The following is a 23,413-nucleotide window of genomic DNA, read 5'->3' as shown; positions in this document are numbered from 1 at the left end:
TCATGTGATTATGTATAACACATGTGTATTCTTTACCAATCTAGACTGTATGTTTGCACAAGTATACATTTCAAAATATAGTCCTAGGACAATGAAGTAATTATTTTTTCCTTCTGCTTTTTAAAAATGTCATTTTTTCTGTGTTTCCAATGTCTTAACTGTATGCTTTTTGACATAACAATCAACCCATATTCACTCATCTGCATTGAAACTGGATGAACATAAATTTCTATCTATTTCCTATCTTAATCTTTAAATAAAGAAGTGCCATCTATCATAATCATAATTTCATAACAGTTATAAATATAAATTTTTTTAATTATGCATATTCTTCTATAGTGTTTTAGTGCTGGGTTTAGCAGATTGCACACTCAAGTATTTTAACTTGTAAGGAGTGCTGACACTAATGGTTCAAAACACAAGACCCTGATTTGAAATCTTCTCAAACAATCCCACTAAAAACAAAACGCCCCATCCACTCAATTTATTTAGAAACTTTAACTTTTTAAGATGTAGTGATTTTGTTATGCTATAAATATCTTCATCAAAGAAAAGGAGTGGTAGATTTCAAAAAATTTATTAATGAATATTTCAGTAAGTTGCAAACCTGTCATCAAAAACCTTACATATTATATGTAATTTTTCATAAATCATTTCATAGCTTCAGCAAAAGGAATACATTCCATTTAAACTGACTCATGCAGTGATGAGGAAATTCCGAAGCAACTGTCCTCTCCATGCCGCCTGGAGGCAGATGGTGCCGATGTGTTCAGCCGAAGGAAGTGTTGATCACAGAGTATCTGCCAATCAAACACTTGGGAAAGAGATGAGCTCCATCTGTGTTTTAATTACTACAGCAAAACCATCCAGTGTAACTGCCAGAGCTGCACATTTTCATAGAGTACAAGAGATATAACATATACTCTCTTTCATAAATGTAAGTAAAAATTGCCATATACAGTGCTGGCTTAAAAATAGCACTGTCAATTAAGACAGTGCTATTAAGAACAAAATCTAGTGACAGTACAAATATTCTCTAAAAAATATTCTTGTTTATTTCTATTTTACTGCAGCTCTGTGTGCTATACGTTTTCTTTAAGGTTATTCTAGTGTACATCAAAGAATTATATATGTAAAAGTAAAGAGGTAAGATCTGAAAAGCAAATTATCATCCAAATATTTTGGACATCTAAGAGTAATCCCACTAAAATTCAATAAAATGAGAAAACTCACTAATGAACCTTTTATATTCTTATATTATTACATTTGTTAATGCACTCTTATATCCCTATTGTTATAAAATTTTATTTTATTAACAAAAATCCCAGAACTTTCAGAACTTTTCTTACAAGTGACATACTTCATTTTCTCCTAAGTGATATTAGGTTGTTTTGCTGTTGTTCTATTTTGTTTTCTGTTTGCAATTATTTTCATAAATGAATTTACTCTGGGACTTGCCTTTTCTCATTACTATGTGAACAGAAAATGTGAAAGCACTGATATACCTCAAAGTTGGCCCTTTTACTCTGGAGGCTGGATTTCAGGAGCCCTCCACAACTGAGAAGTGAAAGGAAGCAGAAGGAAACGTAGGAAGGGATGGAAGGGAAAGAGCTTTCCTTTGTCTTTCCATCTTGTATCCTCCCATCAGTCTTGTCTTCAGCCCTCTCACCAGCACTAAATATTTGGCCTCATGGATTAGAGAGTAAATTCTGATATTCATACCAATCTCAGAGTTTCTGTTATGTTTTTAAGTTTGACAAGGGGTATGAGCGCACACAAATATTGACAATGAAAATATTTTAAATTCTTAATGTATCCTATAACAAGGTAAATTCATTCATCCAAGAAGCACAACTAGAGCCTATCATATGTTGAGAGTTGAAGCATGAACATGAATAAAGATGGCCTCTGCCCAAACAATCTCAGGGTCTAGCTAAGTGGCCAATTGCATGAATAACCAAATGTGAAACAAAGACACACATATAACAAAGTGTATGAACAAGGTGCATGACTGGTGGCAGAAAGTGGGGAAGAATTAATCTTCCACTTGGGATTCAGGGGAACTTTCAGAGAGGTAAGTGGGCTTTCACTGGAACAAGTAAGACAGCGGGGGAAGGACGCAGCTGATAGAAAGCAGCATACGGGAAAGGGTGGGACATTGATGGTTCGTGATGTTTCCTCATGCCCATTTACCTCTTAGGTATGGTGAGCTATCAGGTCAAATGCTACCAAGAGGTTGTTTGGAATACGGTCTGAAAAGGGTATATTACATTTAGCCATTTAATAGCTCTTGGTCACTTTAACAGACTAGTTCCAGGTTGGAAGAAAGTTGAAATGAATTAATGAGCTGTGACGAAGTGGACAGCAGTTTGAATGAATGAGAAGTGAATTAGGTAGCAGTTTGGTAGTGAAAGGAGAGAGGAGAGAGGGAGAAGAGGGGGCGGGGAGAGAAAGGGAAGAAGTAGGAGGAAGAGGAAAAGGGAGGGGTCAGTATCTTTAAGAGGAGAGAGGGTGACCCTGGCTGGTGTGGCTCAGTGGATTGAGTGCCAGCCTGCAAACCGAAGGGTAGCAGGTTCAATTCCCAGTCAGGGCACATGCCTGGGTTTCAGGCCAGGTCCCTGGTGGGGAGTGTGTGAGAGGCAACCACACATTGATGTTTATCTTACTTCCTTCCCCTCTGTCTCAAAATAAATAAATAAAATCTTTAAAAAAATAGAAGAGACAGGGTGGAAAGATGTTTAAGATTTGAGTATGTTAAAATGTGACAGACACGGCACCTCTTAGTGAGGCTGTAGAAATTTGGTTTAGTTTTACAATTAATTGAAGAATTATGTTTCTTTTACACTGAATAATAATAAAGTTTATATATTCATACAGAAAATACCTCCAGCTGAAATAATCCAGTTTATTTTTTCTTATCCAAATTATCTTCCACACTTACTGCTACCTACTTTCTCATAATTTTATTTCTCATTTGTATCCCCAGAAGAAGTAGTAACAAGACAGCTAGTGTATGCTACCTTTTTGGTCACATCGGTAAAGACACTGTCTTCCCTTCAGTCAATTTTCAGATTTACTATGGAATTCAGGTATCAATTCAGTATCAAACTTCCATCAGCATGGATAATTTAGAATTAAATATATTTAAAGAAACACTTTCAAAATGTTACAAAAACACAAAACTTCTGAAATGGGTCTCAAAGATCACAATTATAACCCTAAAATCGTCACTTTATAAGTATAAGAATCTTGATCCTCAATTAAATGTTACCTCTTATCAGGGGGACTAAATAACCAATCTCATACTGACAATGAAACTTTTCAATGGCTGGTATGCTTTCTTTTCCTTTTTTGTCTTTTACTTTAAATTTTTACAAGACTAGAAGTCACATCACCCTTTTCCCTTTTCCTACTCCAACAAATTGTAACTGTTTTTATAAAGAAAATGTGTTTTCCATATAAAAAACTTATTAGACCCAATTACTAAATCTGGAGTAGAATGAAATACATTGTATTTTTATATTGTTAAATTAAAGGTTTATTTCTCCATTCAAGTAAATGTATATGTGACTCAATAGATTTATAATTGTAGCCAATTATTCAATTAAATAAGAAATAATCCACTACAGCAATGCATGAAAGTTTCAGAAAATAATAGATTCTTTACATAGGAGAAAGAGGGATTTTAAATTAGGAATGAAAAGAAAAGAATCTGGGGGAGTGACAGGTGAATGAAAGTAAATTCTTTGACATTTATAACCCTTGGCAATTAAAAAGTGACTCAAGGGCACCAGAAGCCAACCAAATTTAACTACCTCACATTTCAGTGAAAGCAGTTAAGACATTTCACACGAAGTTTCATAATCTGCTATGCAGACACTCCATCCTGTCAATGTTCAGGCCAAAAACCTTCGAAGCTACCCTTAATCCTCCCTCTCATACCCCAGTCCTTCAGCAAACCTCCACTTTACCTTCAAGCATATTCAGAATGTGATCTCTTGTCTCCTTTGCTCCCTGGTCCCTATCACCTCTCGCCAAGATTATCAGTTCCTTGCAACTGATCTCCCCAGTTCCATCCTTGGCCCCTTAAAGTATACTTTCAAAAAAGCAGACAAGGCGAGCCTTGTGAAAGGCAAATCAGACCATGTTACTCCTGTGCTCAAACCTTCCAGTGGTTTCTGCTTTCACCAGGGCCTACCAGGGGAGTCCAACCTGTGGCCCACAGGTGCATGCAGTCCAGGATGGCTATGAATGTGGCCCAACACAAAATCATAAATTTCCTTAAAACATTATGAGGTTTTTTGTGATTATGTGTCACAATGTATTTAATGTGTGGCCCAGGACAACTCTTCTTCCAGTGTGGCACAGAGATGCCAAAAGGTTGGACACCCTTGATCCTGTGCAACCTGCTTCCCATTACCTGTCGACCTTGTCTCTGGCTACTCTCACCTTCGTTCACTCCACACTGACCTCCTGGTTGTTCCTCAGACACATCTGACACACACCTGCCCCACCTGAGGCCTGTTCCCTTGCTCTTCCCTGTGGCTGAAACACTCTCCCTGAAGCCCTCAGTGTGGCTGCTCTTCCATCTGTCACCTCCTTTAGGTCTTTGTCCAATTGTAACCCTCAGTGATTCATCTCTGACTATTCAAACTAAAGCTGCAAACACAAACCTCCATCCCTCCCAACTTTTACTGCCTGCTTTTATTTTCCTACTTAGTGCTAATCATTCTCTCTAATAGTCAATATATTTAATTTATTTGTTTATTTAATGTCAGTCTTCTCCCACTAAAATGTAAACTCCGTGAAGACACAAATTTTTGTTTGTAGATAAATAGCACTTGACACATAGTTGATTCACAATAAATATCTGATGAGTGAATCAAATCAGACAGTTCATGGAACAGCTGGTTGGTAACAAAACAATAAAACTCTTTATTTCCTGTAAAGTGGTTAAAATTTAGTCTGGTATAAGTCTCATGAGTTTTGTCTACAACTTATGTTTTAGGTGAAAAATCCCATTAGTAGCTACCTATAAGGACCAGTCAAAACTTTAAATGAAGAACCAACACCAAGAATAAAAATAAGACATGAAGTCAATGGTAATGTGAATAACTAGAGTCTATCCTGAAATCACTGGAAGAAATTGGTGAGATTATCTCCAGATGCCCACAAACACTGGCCAAGCATTTAAACCGCCTTCACTTAAGACTCCTTGATGTCAGCACCAGAGAGCTTTTGAATGGGCAACAGCATGCACACTTTAGTTTTTAAAGACTGCATGAAGTAGAAAGTATACTTTCACAATCAAAATAACTTATACAGCGTTCTCTGTGTTTCTTTGTAAACATGACTAAAATAATTCACTCTGAGTCCACTGACTGCTCTGACCATGCCAATCACAGCATTCCTAATTAGCAGCGAGGAAGTTCTCTACACTAGACATATCTCTTTCAGCAATGGGCCGTGTTATTGTTAGGCCTGGTCTTCTTTGTGGGTAATTAATGTTTCTGCAGTATGCAAATCTGAAGTTGAGTTCACTAGATTTCCACTGGCAAATAAAAGCAGTGTCCCCCTTCTATTACCTTTCCCAGATACCTTCATAGCATGAATTCAGAGGCAGCAAGCTCCCAAGTTGGGTCAAATGTGCACTTACTATTGAAGGGATTTGAGATGGGCATGAAACATTGTAGGATTCAGTGGACATCTCTCTTTAAGCTAAAGACTTCCCAAGACTAAAATCATCAATTTCCCTTAATACTTGTCTCCATCGGGTTTCTTTATTTCTTTTCATCTCCCTATCAACTCTGTCACTGAAGATTAGCAAACTCATATTTACCTGTCCCTCCAAACCCAAACACAATCAACTGCCAAACCCTATAGGTTCTAACAGAGGATGATTTCCATGTTTCTTTCACTTTCACAGCTAGCAAGTCCTTAGATTTCAACTGCATGAATACATTATTATCCATTCAACTGCTCTTGCTATCTCTGGTCTCTCCATGATCCCAGCAATTATTCTTTTATGCAGAGATAATCAACTGTCTGTCCACTTATCTATTCTCTCAGCTACACGATTAAAGTAACCCTCGATCTGCTGTGCTTCTGCTTAAAGAATTTCAGTGGCTCCTTATCTTCCACTGAATTAAGTATAGATACCTTAGCCTAGGATTTAAGGTGGTCCCTAACAATGCCCCACCCTGACCACCCAGTCTTATCTCCTCCTGCTTCACTTCAGTATAGGAAGCAGCAATCCTCTTATCTCCTGAAATACCTGTAGTTATTCTCTTCAATCCAGGGAGCACTTGTGGTACTAATAAATTGATTTCCTCATCCATTCAAGAAAAAGTTACTTATCACCTAATATGTGCTAACATTGTTCTCAGAGCTGGTGATGTAGCAGTGAATAAAACAAGGGTTCCTGCCTTCATGAAACTTATGTTCTGGTAGGGAAAGGCAAAATAAATGCAATCAATTATACACACACACACACACACACACACACACAAAGAAAGTTAAATTTCATTAAGTGTGCTGTTCGTCAAAGCTTTGGTTTTTGTTTGTTGTATTCAGTAGTGTTTTATTTTGTAGCTATCTATTATAAGATTAAAATAGTTTCCTTCTATTCTTACTTGGCTGTGAATTTTTATTATAAGTGGACATTGAATTTAATTAAATGCTTTAATCTCCATCTTTTGAAATAATAATCACAAACTTTTCTCCTTTAATCTGTTAATGACTTGTACTAAATTTTTTCTAATACTAAACCAACCCAGTTTTCCAGAAAAAACTATATATTCTGTTATATGTTGATAAGTATTAAAAAGAAGAAAAAAGCAAGAAAAGGAGTTGGATTGTTGGGGTACCATTGGGTGGGGTAGGCTCATAACTAAATAGGGCATTCGGTACAGGTTTCACAAAGAAGCAAAGACCTGAAGGAGGCGAAGGCGCCAACCCTGCAGATACCTGGAGGAAGGGAGTCCAGGCTGGGGAGGAGCATATATTAAGACCCAAAGTGAGAAATGTGTTTGGCTTACCATAGGGACATTGTAGACATAAAGTCCAAGGGATAGGTGGGCACCAGCTGTTTTAGGACCTGAATTTAACTCCGAATGGGATAAGAAGATGATGGGGGTTATGGAGACTAAGAAGTCTAGGAGGGTTTTAGATCATATATATGTATACCCTTAAATATTCTTGGGAAGGATATAGTATATGAAACAAAAGAAAATAATATATGGAAACTGTTATCATGAGTGGTTGTGAAAAATAAACACATACCCACATGAGCCTGGAAAGACACATACAGAAATGTTTTCATGGATTATTTCTGGGAGAACTGACAGGGGAAAGATTGTAGAAAGAGGAGGTTCAGCACAGGGGGATGACCAGGAGTTTGGGACATATTGTGTTTAGAATGCCTATCAAACACATCTCAAGTTGTCTAAACTTCAAGACAGAGGTCAGATCAGTAATAGGAATTTGGAAACTGTCTGTATAGATGGAACTTAAAGCCAAGAGTCCACATGAGATCACAGAGTGAATTTCAACAGAGGAGAACCCAGGAGCAAGGACTGGGTCCTCAGATATTCCAACCTTTAAAGTCAGGAAGATGATGAAGACCTCACAATGAAGATGGGGAAGAAGAGCAAGTTAAGCTGGAGTAAAATCACAAGAGTGTGGTACTTGTAGGAGTAGAAAATGATCAACTGTTTCAAATGACAGTTAAAGTCAATTCTGAGGAGGACTGAGAATTGATTATGGCAATGACCCGACAGCCACTCATGATCCTAACAGGAGCAATTTTGGTGGACAGGTGGGATCTGAAAGGAATGAGTTCAAGAGAGACCAGGAGGAACTGTACCACAGGCAAATGCATGGACCACGTGAGCAGTTTTGCTATAATGGGGGACAAAGAAATAGATGTGTTTGTATCAGTGAGGTATCATCTTCCTTGAGTTCTCATCTCATCGCTCCCACTGTAGTGTAAGCTCCTTGCAGCAGGGAATGCCTTCATTCTCTAAGCCCAATATTGTTTTTGTGGCAAAGAATTAAAAATGTGTGTCTAACAGCAATACAGTAATTTTACACAGGCTGGCAGACTGACTTCTGTGGTAAACTACTGGGTTAACATGAGAGTTAATTCCTGATGCAGATCAATAGGAAAAAAACCTCAACTCAGGGTAAACACCTCTGAGAAGTAACTGCAATCTGATAATTACTGGCTGTCAGGAAGCTTAAGTATAAATTTCTGGATAACTTAGGGAAAGCTTTTATCAAGAACGATCTTCTTCTTTTTGCTAAATCCCAAGGTTAAAAACCACTAACTCCTGCATTCCTGTAACATTACTGCAAAGGTGAAAAAAGTCTTTGTTCAGATAACCAGTGAGATATCTGCTATAACCCTTAAAAACCATAGACTAAAAACCAAATCGATACAGGAGATGTTACAATAAAAAATACACTGACCAGAAAAATCAATTATTCTTCAAATTTTCAACATTCTGCTACGTCTGGACAAATTTCAAGCTATTGTTTCTGCACAATCAAGCTTTCAGCAATGGTTAAACCTAATTTAAAAATCCTCATAGAGCTAATACGTCAGGAGGTAATTCTGGATAATTATCAAGTCTAATATATGTTGATTCTTGGCATAAGAATGTCTTCCTCTTTAATTTTCATTCATAAAACGCAAGCTGTTTTTAAACAGAATGTAGGGATTTCACTTTAAAAGTTTAATAGCCAAGAATGAGGAATGGTGACCAGATAATGTGCAGGATGGAGAACAGTTGCAATGATACCAAAGAAATATAAGGTTTTGGAAAATGAAAAGTATAAACTGGTTAATTTACTGCAGAAGTTTCAATGCTTAAACATGTCAATCCACTTTACTCACTAGAAAATGCCTGATAAAACACATAAAATACAATAACTCAGCTGGTGCTGCTTCTTTACCTTGTCCTGTTTAGTTAACATGACTCCACTTTCCCAGCACAATCTCAGTGCAGGTTCAGTTCCCCTTTTCCTGGTTTGCAAATTGTAAGTTCAGGTTCTTCTCTCTACAACTGATCGTGCCCTTTACCTCTGCCCACTCACTCCTTTAATTTGACCTCCCTTCTGCCCATCAGAAGGAAATACTGATAACTGTATAACTGAGGGTCTACAGTGGGAGAAAATGAGAGGCAGAGGCTTTAGTGCGTAGCATGATGCTTTTACACTGAGTAGGTGTTCCATAAACTGGAGCTGGATGCTTAGATTAAATGTTACAGGGAGCCTAAAGGAAGATGGGAACAAGAGTAAGGAGGGCCAGGCTAGGAATCATTTGTTGTAAAGTAACTCTAACTCTGCATGTGAATGCATGCACACCGCAGTTTTGTGTATATGAGAAAGAAAGAAAGAAAAAGGCACTTATGACAACACACAAGAGAGAGAAATGTGAATTTTAAAGTCAGGCCAATGGGACTAAGAGGTGGGGGGATAAAAAGCTTCACAGGGTAACAGTAGGCCTGCCATCAAGAAAACATGTCAGTTCATTTAGAATTTTAGGATAAATTTACTTTTCAATTGAATGCACATAAAATGACTTATAAAATCCCAACTAGAACTTGCCACTTGGCTAAAATTACCATAAAAATTAAAAAATAATAGTCATCCAATGAAAGGAAGTTATTCTCCATGTATACTTCTGCTCCTAGCTTCTGAAACTCTTTGAAATCTGAGGTTACATTGTCCTTTGATTAATTCTGCATGGTGCTTAGTGCATGTCATGTACACGAGGGCATTCAATAGTAATTACTGAGACTGCAATTTGATTGAAGAGAATGAGACTGACCTTTGACAGCAAGGAAAACAATGCCGCAGGACTCCCGTCATACTCTAATGCTCCAATTGGTGAGTCACATTTCTTTATTGCTTTCTTTCCTAGAGCTCCTGGGAAATTTTTGAGCTTAAATTAGTGGTATTTGTTATTGGGAGGTTTGAAGGTATAAAAATCTTGTGGTTGGTGAGCTCATTCACTTGCTTATGAATATTGAAGGCTGCCTGATGGTCTCTAATTGCCTCCACTCTCCTGTACCCTGTCATGGGGAAAAAGCATCTATTTTCCAGCATGGCTATGGCTGAAAGCCAGGAACCAACTTCCAGCTCCCAGCGTGGGCTTTCACTTTTTGCAAAGTCATCTAGGAGAGGCACAGGGCACAGTTCTGTCTACTCCTTCCCATCTCCTGGATAGTCCTACAAAGCAGTGGTCAAAGAAAACACCCCTCAGAAGGCAAGCATCTGTCCCCATGCCTTCATGCTCTTCAAGATATGGGTGCTTGAGCTTTCTTCCACCTAATTGCTCCAGGCCACAGATTTTGCTTGCAGAACTGGAACCTTTTATTTCTGTTAATCCTCAAGCCCATGCAGGCTCTCTTAAATGAATTCATGGGGGGCAAGAAAATGGTCCACTTGAAGAATCTCACTTTAATATCAGAAACTAGCAGAAATAGGGGGATTCCACAAGTTAAAATAACAAAACTTTATTCATAAATAATTTCAATAATTGCTCTTTTTGCAATTATTGATGAAAGACAAATTAAAGCAACAACAAGTTAAAGGAAACTGACTGAATGCAAGGTCCATGAGGAAAATGAGTAGAGCTTTTTGGTGGTTGTCAGGACTGCAGAGCCTTCGGTGCAGGAAGACAGGATTATGTCCTAGATCCTTCATGAACTTGCTGATGACCTTCACTTCCATTATGGGAAAACCCTCTAGACCTAAAATCTCTGAGCTAATTTCCAAAACAGTCAATTAGAAATCATAACAGTCTTTGAAGTTTTTCATTTTTGAAGTCTCTTTCCATCTTATCAAATACCACAGACTAACTACCATTAAGAACCTTAAAACTCTCCTTTCCATTGGTACCGTTATCTCCAATTTCTCTCAAAGATAAACTTTTAAGATAATTTTTAACAAAGTTAAAGGATCAGTAAAGCAACTGAGCCAGTTCAAAATGATTTAAAGATTAAAGAGTCTCTTCCATTACAGAAAAAGAGCTGCTTGGTGAAGTTTCTTTTTGTTTTTCTTTCTCACTCTCTCTTTTCTTTTTTTGAAACAGAGATTTGACCTCTATTCCCTCTAATTTACCTTGGCTGAGGAAATTAGTATTAAATTGAAAATTCTGTATACATATTAAAAATGTTGAAAGGTGTTTGGGTTCTATTAACTTATATTAGCACTTGAAATAACATCTACTAGATGATAGATACAAGAAACTAAATGCTTAAGTGAGTTTAATGTATGTATAAAGGAAGAAACACTTTCAACTAAATGCATTTTTATTTATAGAGATAGTTTCTATAGATGCATAGCTATTTTGTCATTTGTCAAATTGTGTAACTAACTGCTAAGTTTTAACTTGCCAAAAAACATCTTTTCTTGTAATGATGATATTCTGACTAATAAATCCCATCATGGCATAAAATCAGTTTTTGCTTTCATAAAGAATCCTAAGGTTGTTGTACTTCTCTGGTACCAAAAAGAATCAATGTGAAAATAATTACTTCTTGCAAAGAAAGGTGCCTTCCACAAGCCCTTGTCTTCTAAGTAAAGGTCCTATAGTACTGTTCAGTTGTCCTCCGGAAAATGATTCTAAAAATAAAAAGAAATACAAGCAGAAAAACAGCTGGTTTTCCTTCCATTTCCTTTCCTTGAGAGAACCACAGCAAGATGTAATTTTAGGCTTTCTGTCCAAAAGTAATATGCTAAATCAGTTTCTCTTCTGCATCTTTCACCACTGGTGTTTAGCAAAGAAGGTTTAAGAACTACTACTAGATATAAATTATCTTATACTTACTATGGATGGACCCATGTGCCATAAGGGGCTCAAATTTATGATAAACACAGGATGTGAACAATAAAAGAAACTATTTTTGCAGCTGTTGGTCTCAAGTCTAGCATTATTTATTATGATAATATATTGTGCCTTCCCTAGGAAACTGTGTAGGGCATACCTGCCACATTCATCTGCTGGGTCTTGTGAGTCATATGGCTTAACGCCAAAGCAGTGAACAGCAGTGTTATTCAAAACTCAGGGTTACTGGATCTTGCATTTGGGTCTCTAGTGGCCCAGCCATTACCCTTCAGTTTCTAAAGAAACCCAGGCTCATTCACATAGGAGTTAACTAATGGAATTTTCACAATCCCAAATCAGTTTTGTTTAATTAATTTCATCTGATGTGAGTGTCTCACTAAAAATATTAAACTGAGAATAGTGTCACTTTATAAGGCTCACATCTGTACCTGAGTTCTGAATGTTTGAGTTGCTGAAACATTTCTTTCTAATTTGATTTTACCCCATTAACTATCTTGAAGTATCTTAATATCCATGGGGAAGATTGCATCCACCCAATTGGGTCAAAATTTCATGGTCTCTATTGGCAATCACCAGTTTAATTTATAGTTGTCAGTAAAAATATACCATTTGTGAATTTGGTATTGACGGAATCAGCCATGCATTTTGTAATCTTTCTGCGGTGGGCAGAATAATGGTCCCCAAAGATGTTTGTGTCCTAATGCCCAGAACCTGTGAATGAATATGTTACTTTACATGACAGAAAGAACTTTGTAGATGTCATTAGAGACCTTAAAATGGGAAGATTATTCTGGGTTATCCAGAAGGGCCCAGTCTACTCCCCCAGGTCCTTAAATGTGGAGAACCTTCCCCAGCTGTGCAGCATCAGGGAGATGGCTGCATAAGGACTGGGCCTGCACTTCCTCGCTGCAAAGACTAAGGAGGGTGGCCAGGAGCCAAGGAATGCAGGTGGCCCATAAAAGCCGGAAAAGGCAAGAAAATGGATTCTCCCCTAGGGCCTCCAGAGAGGACTGTAGTCCTGCCGATACCTGGGTTTTATAGTCCATTGAGACCTGTATCAGGCTTCTAACAAACAGAGCTGTAAGATAATAAATTTGTGTTCCTTCAACCACCAAGTTCTCAAGTCATTTGTTATAGCAACAAAAGAAAACTAATACACTTTCCTCGCTATTACATTGTTCTAACCACTTCTAGTGTGGGAGAAAAGTTGCTGAGGAAAAAAATTACTCAACTAGGGAGTGTGCTGCCTTGCACTTGAAAACCCACCGGTCAGTGTGGGAGTGCAGGCTCCAGCCCGGGCTCTGCCGGGAAATGAACACAGAAACTGGGCAAAGCATGTAACCAGGTCCTCAGAGCTGGAGTTTCCCTGCTATCGCTGGACAAAGTGTTTCCTTCCAGGTCCATGTTCCCCATACAGCTTCCTCTAATCTGTTGGGTGCTTTAAGCCAAAGTGATCCCTTTTCTGTCACAGTTCATTGTCTCATGTTTCACCAGGTCTGCAGACCTGGCATTCTCATCTAACAGTAGGAATAAGTTTAAATATCTGTAAAATTTAAGACAGTCTTATTATGACATAAAAACAAAATGAAAACTCTGCTAAAGCAATTTTTAAAATCATCCTGCCTAAAACTGCTTGGGAACACCTTCTGACTGAAGCATGAAGGAAACTGTAATCTTTATAGAACATTCTACATAAACTGCTACTTGTATCAGTTAAGTCAGCAGGAGAATATTTTCATGGTTATTTTAAGGGTTCAAAGCTTCATAAGTATTTTCTTTTATTGCAGAGTTAGCTACTCAATAGACTAAATTATATCACCCAAAACATTAATACAACAAAGAGAAAGCCCTGATACCATATATCCTGAAATGTAATATAGCCTTCTTTTCAACAGAAGCTTTATGAAAGTGTTTCACTGAAGGGGTTTTAGAAAGAGTGGAAACAGTTTATAGAGATTCAATTTTTAAAATATTTAACCTGCCATAACCTAAAATAGGTAGTATCATAAGTTATCTCTACTTTTCAGGATTTTTTAATAGCAAATAACTAGCAAGTTTTCAAACACAAAAACAGGATTAACTATGACTATATAAAATAAATTAGAAGTCAAAGGAGTTTAGCATGTTTTCAGGGTAGAGAGAAATTTACAAAATAAGCATTTATTATATTTAAGATAAGACAGATATCCTCACATATAAGTAACTGAATTTAAAATTTTAACCTTCCTTTTATGCTCTCTCACAACTGTGTTTCTCTCTGGCTATAGCAAGGTGAATGAAGAGTGTCAGCAGTCCACTAACACAATCTCACACAAAAGCAAAGCAGAGTTGGACAGCAGGGTACATTCCAGAAGACTCCAAAAACACACAAAACAAAATGCCTATGTTAATCAACGTCTCTCTGGAAATGGACAGTCTAAACCATTTACCAACATCTCAAAAAAGCCATCTGTCGACCTCCTACACAGAATAAAGGTTCAGCTACAGAAAGAAATGGGAGAGCTCCCCACCATATTCACTCCATTCTCATTCTTTTTTCTCTTGCAAAGCTATCCAGCCACTAATTAATTAGAAACTGCCTTTACCTGCCACCTCCATATAAACACAGCATTACATTCTCCACAGAATATACTGAAATAGCCCCTCAGGAATCAAGAAGAAGAAACAAGGCATGACTAGCACTGTCAGATGAGCAGAACTCTCAGAATGCAGAGATTCAGAAGTAGGCTGGTAGGAAGAAACCTGTCTTGTGTGCCTCATTTATTGTTTATTCCTGAGGCACCCCGAGTAGAAACACTGAAACAGAAAACTAACTTTTCAAGGGAAATACTCATTCATTTGATTGCTGTAAGTGATTTACATATTCTTTTCACCAAGCTGAACACAACTGGCTTATCCTTAAGAAGCCTAGCTATGTTCTGTGGAAAACTTTTATGAAGACTAATTTCATGTATTGCAAAACAGGAGCATTATTTTTACTATAACATAGTGAGAAACATTAACAGTGTGAAATAAATATGCAATAATGATTATCATTATACTTTAAACTTAATATATTGACCCATAACTAAATCTTTGTCCTACAGTATAAGTTTTAATTTCCTTAAAATAAAAATTCACAACCTAACTTGGCCTTTCTTTCTCATAATATCTTCCAATATTCAAATGTTAATGTTGTTTAAACTGGGTAAAACATATAAAATGTCAACAACATATATGTAATTCGCACACTTGAAACATAGCCCCATTTGTACTGTAACAGCTGTCAAAGTACTTTGAGAAATTTGTATCATTCCAATAGTTTGAAATGAAAAGCTCTGCTGTGTTAGCTTTTGCTGCTCACCAGGGAGAGTAGCAGGCACTGCACTGTGCATTCACAGTTATCTGCCTGTGTGCCCCAGGTGTGCAGGCACACACAGACCCTGAGTACAAACTGTGCCTGTTCTAGGTAATTGGCTCAATATGCTCCAACACATTATGATTTCAGTCAGTAGTATATCTTGGAAAGCACAGAACCGTTCACACACCTGAAACAGAATAATAGAGGCATTTAGTAATTCTCTGACATGCAAAAGAAGGCACTTACCTTCCTTTTCTAGGGACGTCTGAAATCGCACTGGAAACCAAGCAAGCGAGAGAGGGGCTTTATTGCAGGGTGAATCATCCCCACGTAGATGCTCTGAACAACCCCTGTATGCATACTGACATCATCAGGAGAGACTTGGAGGCAGAGGATACTATGGTAACCAAGCAATGTGCTGGGAGACAGAAGCCTTTAATTGCTTTAACAACTTCCTGGGGCTGGAGCTACCAGGCTTGGATTTGCTAAGTAGGAAATGAAGGTTGTCACAGACGCGGTGAGTGTGACACAGAGCAAGGGGACTCAATGAATTCTGAATCTATTCATTGCGATGTGACTTTTTAATGACAAATGTCATTACATGATTCCATTAGCAATAGCCCTCTCACAGCTGAAGCTCTGATGAAGTCACAGGTCAATAAATAAAGCTCACAGGTAGAAACAGTATAAGTATTCATAAGTTGTTTTCTTATTGAACAAACATTAATATTATTGCATTAAAAACACCCTTTTCCTTGAGGGTGAATACTTGATTCCCTCTAAAAAGAAAGCTCACATATGTGCCTCCGGAGGTCAGTGTACTGATAACAATGAAAACGGATTCTCTCTATTTACTTCTCCAGGAGGCGGCAGCTGTCCATTCCATTTATTTCCAAGCTCCAGCAAAGCCTCGCCAACACACTGCTTATCCAGAAGCCACCTCCAGCGAAATGCCTAATTATGACACGCAGATAAAATCAGAAGAAATCTGCCATCTTACGGCTACACAGTCTTCTTGATTAAGTCTCTTCCATCACAGGCAGAATTACTTCACTTCTAACAACCCCCAAAGCTACACATAATTTCAGTCTCCCCTTTGAAGTGTCTGTCCTGCCCTGCATCTGTCATCCTCATTCACAGGAATATAACCCCTCTTAAAAATACCACGTTTAAAGTAATTTCTTAACATAACAATGTTTCAACCTCAAACTGAGTCTATAATGATATATCATGCTTATTTGATCAGATGCAGTGCTTTAATATGTATATAATTTGTCATCTGTACTATGAAAACTATTGTTTTCTTCTCCATGAATATTGGATTGACATGTTTTTAAACAATACCACGGTCTAATTTTTCTACTGTAAATACTGTCATTGTAAAGATAAGCAAATAACTTGGCAGATTCTCTTTAAGGTAGTCCTAACAATAAAAAATGAAGGTTGTCATTCAGTCCTGTGTACTTAGATCTAAGCTATTTCAAAGAAACTATTATTATCTCTACTTCTATTTAGGTGAAGCTAAGCCTGCTTTTAATGTTTCCCTTGTGAGGAAAAAAGCATACAAATGAACCGCAATAATACTGCTTACAAAAATAGTAAAATAGAATAAAACATCCACACTACACAATTTGGAAAACTATAAAGAATTTAAACCTAACTGACAATTTGAACTTTTCCCTACAGCAGAGGTAAGGGAAAATTCTGAAAGAATGATAAAGTCTTCCCTCACAAAAACCACAATAATTCGGTTCCCCCTAAATTAGGGAAAGTGAAGAAGCTTTACAACAAAAATCAAATTACTTCTGTCCTTTCACTTGATCTTCCTGACACCCTGAGCTGGAGAAGCCAAATATGCAAATTTTATCATGATGTAAGAGAAAATAATATATATGCAAACTTTGCCATGATATAAGTGAAAGTAGTATCTATATACACGTATATATATATATATATATATATATACATATGCATCTTACATAAGGTATATTTTAAAGTAAATGTATTTGTTTATTTAAATACATACTGAAAATATCAAGATACACACCCAATTGCTAGGGGTATTTACTTCTGGGAGTTCAATTACAGATTGGGAGAGTCTTCCAATTTTTATGTTGTACACTTTTAAAATTTTAAGTTTTTTAACCATGGATATGAGTTACTATTTAATTTGAAAAATAGAAACTCACCTAAATATGTTCTGAACTTGCAATCCTGGTGTACCTGCTCTCAGTGAAGACCTATGACAGGTTCAGGGGACTAGATCCTAACATACTAGCCAGACTATTTCAAGGTTGTGTCAAACAACTTACCAGGGAGATGACCCACCTGTCCAAACAGAATTAAGATGGGTAAAGAAATAAAGGTTATCTATACAACACACACACAAAAGAGCGCAGGTTTATCGACTTTTCCAGAGGTGTGATGGTCATAAAGAAATAGTCCAACAGTAAAGCCAGTTCTTTAGATTTTCTTTTAAAGATACCATTCAAAAAAGAGCCTATCCACAAATAAGACGGAACCAAAAGGTCTCTGGTCACTACAAAGGCTGAAAGGAATGTGCAAGACCACCAGCAGGAATAGCAATCAAGTATCAGTGAGACAAATGGCCCCAGGGCGCCAGATTAAGTGTCCTGTTACAGACGTTTGCTTTCCGAAATAAAGGGGCCAAACTTCCTCAACCCCCACTTCCTAACTCCAGGCCTCATTGAGTTTTCCTTCGCCTCTGAATCTACAAACACAGCTCCACGAGTCCCACTCAGGTCAGTGTTCTGTTTCCACCTGACACTCCACGAAACTCTCTGGTCAATGCAGCCTCACCACCTTCTCAGAGACCATAAACTCTTTCTCACATTGATAGCTTTGTACAGAAATCACCACCTCCTTTCCCACGTGTAGCACAGAGAGGCCCTGTGAGGTACACGCCCACATCGGGCCACTCCCAGCACAGAGCTGGGGACAGGCGAGAAATCGACCCAGCACCAGCACTAGCTCTGCCAAGCCTGACATTTTTCCTGGGTAACTATACCTCCTTTTATCTGTCCAAAACTTGAGAAAATCTACTTATCTCCCAGTGGATCCCAAGGCTTCACAGACATCCAAACAATCTTATAATTTATCAAACTGAAATGAAACAAAGGGCAGAAGGCAGGGGGAAAAAGACATAGTACATTTCCCAAGGAAATAACCCCTTGACTGGCAAAGTATTATAAATCTCATCAACTCCCCTGCAGCCACCTCAATCCTTAAATTGAAGCCTGGGGGTCAACATGGCCCTGAGCTTAACCAGTTTCCTACACTACAGTGAAATCATAGTGGTAAAGCCAATTCAGAAGCAATGGGGATTAAAGTTCTACTTCTGAGAGGAACTTGGCCGGGATTTCTGAAGCCAAGCTTAGACTAGTGAGCTGCAGTGGCCAGCCTGCCTCCTCTCCCACATTGCTTTTCTAAAGATAAGGCAAACACCCTTCACCTTAAACTAGCTTTGCCTCATAATTTATCTTGTACTTCTTCCTAGCCCAGATGAGCAACATTCTTGGCTCCCCTGGTCTTGATATACTTTTCTTAATTCCAGTTAAGTATATGATAAGGACTGACATAAAAAAAAAAACAATAGCGGTATATAGGACTTTTTTGATTAGCATTTGGGTTTACATTTGTTAATTAAAACAAATGCATACTGATTTAAGAAAAAGGTACCACAGAACTTCCAATGGCAAAAAAGCTCTAACTCTCCATCACCCTTAAGTCCTGTCAGTGGACAGATTTCACTGATCTTTCTCCTAGTTGCAGTCCCACAGTTTCCCCATAGCTTGGATCTCCTCTAACAGTCATCCCAGAATGCTCTGGTCCCCTTGACTTCAGTGTCTTGCCCCTTGAATTCTTCTGTGTGTCTTTGTCCTCGATGAGGCTTCACAACCATTGCCTTACCACGAAACTCCACAATCCTAAACGGCTTCCCCTGTGGGTCACTGAATCAAGTGCAGATCTCACAGCTTCAACATAAGCCCTTCTTTGTCAGACTGACCTCTGGGCATTTTGAGCTACAGCAGTTAGACAATCTGATACACTAGAAGGTCTTGGTACTTTCCCTCCTCCGGGCCTTTGCTCTTACAACTTCTCCCTCCTGTAACCCCACACATGCCTACCTTCGGTCAGGGATGGGTTCCTCCTCAGAAATTCCAGGGCTCTCTGCCTTACAGACTACATGCAAAACATCCTATTGCTGAGTTATTATCATGTATCTTATTTTCCTACTCATTGCAATCTTCTGAGAAGTAGAGACAAAGTTTTTATTTGCTTCTTATGCTCCATACAGCACCACACCTTACATTTGGCATTCACATGATAAATATTTATTGAATAAATGAGAAAAAATGTTATGCCCTAATTATTTTCATTTTCCAAAGTATTTAAATTATGTCACATGAGCTTTGAATCAACCAAAGGTGGTAGGATAAAGGAGAAATTGGAATTTTACTTTTTGAAATGAGAATAAACAGAGGGTCAAAATAATGCTGTCATTTCTCTTGTGTCACATGGCTTCCAGCTCCCCCATACATCCCTCACCTAGACATCTACTGCTTCTAATGGCAGCCAGCAAGGAGGGGCTGGCATAGTCCCTTACAGTGCACCCACTATATCTGAGGCATTAAGACCAAAATGGCCTTAATTTTTCTTTCTTGCTGAGGACCCATGGCATACTCATTCACCATAACATTCTCAAGTCCACTTACAAAGCTTGGGAGAAACATCTCTTGTTAGCCAATTCTCTTCCCTGTGTCAGCTAATAACATCTTGCAGAAGCAGTAGCAGACTCTTCCTCTGCTCCATTTACCAATTCAGAGTAACTAGCACTGTTGGCAAACCCCTGTATTTTCTAAACATCAGTTCCTAACTGTCAAAAGGAGAACTATGCCTGATACTGTAGTTATCAAAACAAAGATAATGCACAAAGGACTGGCACATCACAAGCCCTTAAAATGGTAGTTATTAACATGAATGATAATGAACAAAACCACAGAGGATGGGATTACACCACCTTCTCTAAAGGCTGCATTTGTTTTCTGCAAGAGTGTTGTAATTGGGTAATGAAGAAGCAGAAGTTGGTCAAGCAGGGGCCTGTAAGAGCTTGAATAATCAAGTAGCAGGGGCCATGGGTATTTTGCTGTTTAAAATGAGGGTGTTGGTCTTTTCCAGTCTGACGTTTCGATGTGTTGTGAAGCATTCTGTAGCAATTTTCTACATTGCTCCCACACAAATATCTGCCTTCTTCTGCAACTAAGCCCGGTAGAATGTCCAATGTGTGGGTACTCCACTCAGTTCAAACCATAATAGGCTGAAATTATTCAAAGTTTTATCCTTAAAGAATCTGAATTTTGCTTTCATTTAAAAACCCAGGACTAGATCCCTATACTACTCTGAACTCACCCACAAGTCAATTAACTTGAACGTTTTCCCAAAACTGAACATGGATTATAAAGTCTTCAATGTTTTTATTCTAAAAGTTAAGGTATTATAGATGATGGCTTACACTAATACCAAAAACTTATTTCAACATTTCATGATTCTAATTTTGATTACAATTCCCGGAGGATGCGCTGGATTAAGTTCTAATATACTTTTCTAAAGAAGCCAGTTTTAGATAAGTTCCCATTTTAGTCCCTCAATTAGTGGGACTTTAAAATACCTTTTCCCTAGGATACAAAGAAAGAATTTGGAGGGAAATGTAGAGCATTTGTCTGAATCTCAGCACAGATACTGTATTCGTGAAATAAAAGGAAGCATAAGAGGGGCTCAAGATGCTGCCTGCAGCCTAAGAAGACGAGCAGAGCTGAAAGGGCCTGGCAGCAGGATGTGGGTTATAATGCCCCTGAATGAAATCCTTTTGTGCGAGGGTCTCACAAAGGGCATCCAGGCAGGGCTGTGTGTGTTTGGATTTAAATTAATCAAGTCATTTCCACAATGCTAAGATTCCTTCTGTTTAACTGGTTACGGCGGGTTTACAGGCAGTTCCCAAATGATGTCAATAGCTTCTAAAAGGTCAAACGCAGCAAAGCACACCAAATGTCCTAGTGTAAAAAGCATCAGTAACTTCTCCCTCTGTGATCTGTTGGGTATGACTTATTATGCAGCGGATTATCCCATTTTAATCAACTGCCCTGGTTTTCTTCTTTTCAATTTTTTCCCAAAAGTTAAAACATAGTTATACATTTTAATAATGTATACAACCAGACTGTTTGCTTTGTTCTATAGTATGTCGGGCTAAAAACAATATAGCTAGCCCAGCTGCAGCACCAAGTTTGGCATTGGGAATGGGGGACAGGACAAAAAGGGATGGGGGTGGAACTGCTGTAGTCAATATGGGATAAGTACAACCAAAGCATCATCTGTGTTATTAACACAAAGTCACAAAAAAGAAAGATATGACTATGATAAATGCACCGTCAGGTAACAAATGCTCAGAAAACAGCATAGATTCAAAAAGGAAGAACCCAAGCCACGTGTAAAATTCCATCTGGGTTCAAAACCATGCACTCTAGACCTTTGGGAGCTTCTTTAAAAATCCAGTGTTTGTTTTTCCCAAGCAGTAAGGGACTGAATGCATTTTTGTAAAACATTAACGGTGCATGTCCTGGGCACCGAGTCAAAAGGAAAGGGAAGAGAGATAAGCCAAGTATTCCAGAGCATAAAGTGACCAGGACCAGCTTTTGTCTGACAATGCTGGAGAAACAATAAATGCCAGCTCAGGGACTCAGAGGAAGTTCCAAGCACTCAACATAGCCCCCTCCGTCTTATTCCGGTCTCTGACCTCTGACTGCATTGCTGCACAGGTTTTCAGAGCACAGCATTGGGTCTGCATTCCAGCTCTGCCACCTCCCATCCCTGTGATCAGGTAGCTGAGCCAGACACAGTTTCAGGTGTTTGGAGTGCAGTGTTGAACAAGCCATACAGGGCTGCTGCAATCAGGGAGCTTGCATTCTGGGTTGAGAGATAAAACAATAGACAATTAAATAAATAACAATTTTATATGTAAGAAAGAAACATATAAAATTTTACATGTATCTTTAGAAACATATAGCATGATGAGATAAGAAGTATTCCAAGTCATGAAAGGCAAGGACCTACATCCAAGATTGCTCTATCCAGCAAAGCTTTCATTTAGAATGGAAGGGCAGATAAAGTGCTTCTCAGATAAGGTCAAGTTAAAGGAGTTCATCATCACCAAGCCCTTATTTTATGAAATGTTAAAGGGACTTATCTAAGAAAAGAAGATAAAGAAAAAACATGTATAGTAAAAGGACAGCAAACTCACAATTATTAACAACCACACCTAAAGCAAAACCAAAAGAAACTAAGCCAACAACTAGAACAGGATCAGAACCACAGAAATGGAGATCACATAGAGGGTTAGCAACAGGGGAGTGGGAGGAGAGAGGGGGAAAAGGTACAGAGAATAAGTAGCATTGATTGTAGGTTGAAAATAGATAGGGGGAGGGTAAGAATAGTATGGGAAATCTAGAAGCTAAAGAACTTATAAGTAAGACACATGGACATGACTAAAGGTGGGGAAATGGGTGGGAGAGGGTGTACAGGGTGGAGGGGAGTGAAGGGGGGAAAAATGGGACAACTGTAATAGCATAATCAATAAAATATATTTTTTAAAAAACTGTCCAGATAAGAGAATAACTTAATACAGTTGTCAGAGAGAAATCTCAGTCTCAGAAGAAATGACATTTGAATAAGGAGAAGCAGCAAGATGCATAGAATAAAAGGACACAGCCTTCCAGGCATAGAGATCAGCAAGAACAAAAGCCCAAGACAGAAATGAACTTAAAATGGTCAAGGAACATAAAAAAGTCCAATGTGGGTGAAGGATAGTGAAGAGTGAGCAACAAGTATAGACACCTTTCAGACAATTAAGTGAAGGAGCTAAATTATAAATGAATTTGTGAATGGAGCCTGGAGTTAGAGGATAAACTTGAAAATGTAAATTTGGGAATCACCTACTCAACACAAATCTCTGTGAAGCACCCAGCACCATGCCTGAATGCTGTGATTATTGATAACTGATCATTCTCTTCCCATTTTTCCAAGTAACTGTGTTGACATTTGCACTAGGGAGATTGTCAACATAATAGAGAGAAGATGGGAGGAGCTGGGTTTGCTGAGAGAGAACACATGTGTTTCACATTGACTGCCAACTCTTCAAAATAGTG

General features: G+C 38.2%; 1 protein-coding gene across 14 annotated transcripts in view; it reads right to left on the bottom strand.

The window, feature by feature from the left end:
• Positions 1-23,413, bottom strand: part of PAM (peptidylglycine alpha-amidating monooxygenase) — a 277,534-nt gene that overhangs the window by 210,466 nt on the left and 43,655 nt on the right. For 11 of the 14 annotated variants that reach the window (XM_036020592.1, XM_036020593.1, XM_036020594.1 and 8 more), the window contains exon 2: positions 22,071-22,175. The exons of 1 other annotated variant lie outside the window; for it this stretch is intronic. The gene's annotated coding sequence lies outside the window, so the exon portion shown is untranslated. Of the gene's footprint in view, positions 1-15,440; positions 15,473-22,070; positions 22,176-23,413 lie in introns of those variants that run through there. 2 more of the 14 variants (XM_028509750.2, XM_028509741.2) reach the window with 2 other exon arrangements.

The sequence above is a fragment of the Phyllostomus discolor genome, chromosome 3 (genome assembly GCF_004126475.2).
Source record: "Phyllostomus discolor isolate MPI-MPIP mPhyDis1 chromosome 3, mPhyDis1.pri.v3, whole genome shotgun sequence".
NCBI classification, from domain to species: Eukaryota; Metazoa; Chordata; class Mammalia; order Chiroptera; family Phyllostomidae; genus Phyllostomus; species Phyllostomus discolor.
Note: the sequence above shows the minus strand (reverse complement) of the source record. Positions and strands in the feature narration are given on the sequence as shown.